The sequence below is a fragment of the Myxocyprinus asiaticus genome, chromosome 2, assembly GCF_019703515.2.
Source record: "Myxocyprinus asiaticus isolate MX2 ecotype Aquarium Trade chromosome 2, UBuf_Myxa_2, whole genome shotgun sequence".
NCBI lineage: Eukaryota > Metazoa > Chordata > Actinopteri > Cypriniformes > Catostomidae > Myxocyprinus > Myxocyprinus asiaticus.
The window spans coordinates 19,473,394-19,477,307 of record NC_059345.1 but is presented as its reverse complement, the minus strand read 5'-3'; positions in this window follow the sequence as shown (position 1 = coordinate 19,477,307).

Sequence of the window (3,914 nt, the reverse complement as noted above, 5' to 3'; positions counted from 1 at the left end):
GAAAACTTCTGGCTAGATATATAAAACAGAGAGTCTTTTTCTACCATTCCCTCAGTGAAATCTGCTGGTGGTGAAATATTTACCTCAGCCATTAATATTAATAATGCTTTTAAAGAATTCTATCTTGATCTCTATAGTTCCACATCTTCGTCTACTGATGAGGATATTAAAAACTTTGTGGAACCATTAGAACTTCCTAAACTGATGGCTGTGCAAAAAAATACTCTTGATTCTGAGATAACCTTGGAGGAGCTTGGCAAGGTAATTAAGGCCTTGCCTACAGGCAAGGCTCCGGGGCCAGATGGCTTTGCCGCTGAGTTTTTTTTATCTTATGCTACAGAATTGACTCCACTTTTGCAGAAGTTTATACAGAATCATTAAAAAATGGAAAGCTTCCACCACCATGCTGCAAGCCCGGATCAGTCTGATTCTTAAAAAGGACAAAGATCCAAGTGAGTATAAGAGTTACCGTCCAATTTCCCTGATCCAGCTACATAGTAAAATATTGTCAAAACTTTTGGCTAACTGATTAATTAAAGTTATGACATATCTTATACATATTGATCAGGTGGGGTTTGTTCGGGGCCGTAGCTCTTCTTATAATATAAGGCGTTTCATCAATATCATGTGTTCAGTGGCAAATGATCAGACTCCGGTTGCTGCCATCTCACTTGACGCCGAAAAGGAGTTTGATATGGTAGAATGGGGTGATCGTTTTAAGATTTTTGAAATGGACAGGTTTGAGAATACGTTTATTGGATGGATTAAGTTACTTTATAGACACCCGGTAGCAGTGGTACAAACAAATGGATTAATTTCAGATTACTTTACTCTGGATAGGGGCACCTGGCAGGGTTGCCCACTTTCCCCATTATTGTTCTGTCTTGCCCTGGAACCATTAGCAGCCACGATAAGAAAGGAGGAGGATTTTACAGGGGTGATAGCAGGATGTATAGCGCATAAGCTTTTGCTTTACACAATGATATTTTATTATTCGTCTCTGACCCTACTAGATCTATGCCTTGCCTCCACAGAATTATTAATTCCTTCTCTAAGTTCTCAGGATACAGAGTTAATTGGTCTAAATCCGAAGTTTTGGCTCTGACAGCATACTGCCCAATAACGGCTTTTCAGCCTGGCACCTTTCAGTGGCCCAAACAGGGCATTAAGTATTTGGGTATTTTATTCCCAGAAAATGTGTGTGATTTAGTTAGAGTTAATTTTGACCCTTTAATAAAAAGGTTTTCAAGCGATGTGGGCAGGTGGGCTTCATTACATTTATCGATGATTGGGAAGGTTAATGTTATATTCCAGAATTCAACTACCTGCTACAGTCTCTCCCTGTAGATGTCCCCCTTTCTTATTTCTAGCAATTTGACAGCATAGCGAAGTCCTTCATTTGGAATGGTAAACATCCCAGATTACAATTCAGTAAGCTGCATAAGCCGATTGACAAAGGTGGACTAGGCCTACCCAAGATTTTGTTTTATTATTATGCGTTCTGTCTCAGACATTTGGCTCATTGGTCGCTTCCACCTGAGAGAGCCCCTCCCTGATTTTGTATTGAACAGGAATTTCTTGCCGCTATTTTGCCAATACAAAGCCTTTCTATCAAACTAACTGGAGAAGTTAAGTTACACCCCGCTATCTTGCATTTGCACTCGGTATGGACAAAAGTGTCCAGAGAATTCTGACATTTATTTAAATGTTGCCTCAAGCATATGGCTGAACCCAAAATTATGTATTAATAAGTCCCCTTTCTGCTGGTCAGAGTGGATTGTGAGGGGGGTTACTGCACTCGGTGACCTATATGAGAGTGGAGTGTTGAGATCTTTTGAAAATTTGGTTCAACATTTTGGGATCTTTAGGTATTTACGTACTATCTGTGCCGCTCTACTACTATTTTTGGGAGTAGCATACACCCCTCTAAAGTGGCAGACACTCTGGGAGAGGTGATTACTGCTTTTGGAAGAGGTCATAAGGCATCAGTGTATTACTCCATGCTAATTCAGAGTCTGGGGGACGGAGCTTTAACTTCTATCAAGAGACTATGGGAGAAAGATTTAAACTTGATATTAGAGGAGGGAGAGTGGACTAGGATTCTAAAAAACATCAAGTCTGTATCTAGAGACGCAAGGGTGCGCCTTATGCAATTCAAGATTTTACATAGATTCTGTTGGACCCCCTCTAGATTGTATAGGCTTGATCACCCACCTGCTGGCGATGCCAATCAGAGGATGGAGACACAACCCATGTCTTTTGGTGGTGTGTTAAGATCCAAGAATTTTGGTTGAAGGTTCAGAGTTTTGTGTGACGTATTTGGCACATGGGTTTCATTTTGCCCCAGACTCTGTATTTTGGGCGATGGGGCAGTCATCGATGTAGAGAATAGACACATAAAGAGTTGGGTCCTAACCAGTGTCATGATCACCAGACAGATAGTTTTATCTGTCTGGCTGGAGTGCCCTCATTTTAGTAGTGGTGCTCGGAGATGGGGAGGGTGGCTGCCTTTGAAAAAGGGTCATTTAGAAGACTGGGGAAATTGGATTTGTTTGTGGGGAAATGGGACGGATATCTGGCGTTTCTGGAGGGCTCTCAAGGAGGGGCAGTGGAGAGAGAGGTGTAGTTGTCAATATGAGTGATTATTACATCCGGGGGCGGGGTGGAGTTGGGGATTGGGAGAGGGAGGGGTAATAGTGGGGGTTAATTGTTGATTTTATGTATATATGTGTTTTGTTTTTCTGTGTTTAATTTGTGAATCAATAAAAATTGTTAATCAGAAATGTTTTTATCAACTACTACCACAGGTTCTTTCTCATCTTTATGTATTTAAAATATACATTTTAATGCTTTTTATTTGTTGTATGAAACCACATACTGATAAGTTGTGTAAAGCAGTCTTTGGTCCCAACGTGCAATCAAAAGTCATCCACACAGTCTTCACGTCTACTTACACACTAGTGGCCAAGCACAGGAAATGCATAAGACAAGTGGGTAAGTAGGCAAGACCAAAACCGCAAGTCAGGGTATTGCAACAGGGCCTATGGCTGCGTTCCACGTCAAATTTGTATCCCCTTACCTCGCAAACTTCACTCTGTTTCATGGACTCGGATGTACGTCACTGCTTACGTTGCACGAGTGTCCACTACTGCAGAAGACGTGCAATGGGTTTAACTGGAACACCCTAAACCCTTGATCAGCCTGTCCTAAAGCAAGTTTTTCAGTATCAAAATGGCTTAATAACAAACATATTCATTATTATTAGGCCTATTAGCCTATTATTATTGTTATAATAATAATAATAATAATTAGCTATTATTAATTTAGGATGATGTTTAGCCTATTGTTTGTTTGATACATTTTACTGTTGTTGTTATCAGATCAAAATATTATTATTTATATCTTATAGACCTACTATTCATTTTGTAATGTTTTTAAGTTTCCAAAGGAAATAACTAAAAAGTGATGGGAAACGTGGTCCTGTTGAATGACTAACGTAACTGAATTATTTTAATAGAAGTAGCCCGTCTCTACTAAATATTTTCTGTTGGATTACAACACCGGCATAACTGGTGTGCCGATTTCCCCCATTTATTTTAATACAAGTGCTTCATCTCGAGCTAAATAATCTCTTGTCTAGCCCACTCCCATCTGAGTCAGGGCTATGATATCTACAAAGGGACGCATTAAACAATTAATCCTCCCAAAAATACATTATATTCACATTAAACATTAACCACACAATATACACAATATCTGCAGCTGAATATCATTACAGTAATAGCTGCCTCTATCAATGGAACAAGAGTCGACATCTAGTGGTTCTTTGTACGTAGATATAATGGGCACTGAACCTACAATTTAACCTCCCTACAGCCAGATGGCGCCAGATCCCTGTTAAATACATCCACAGT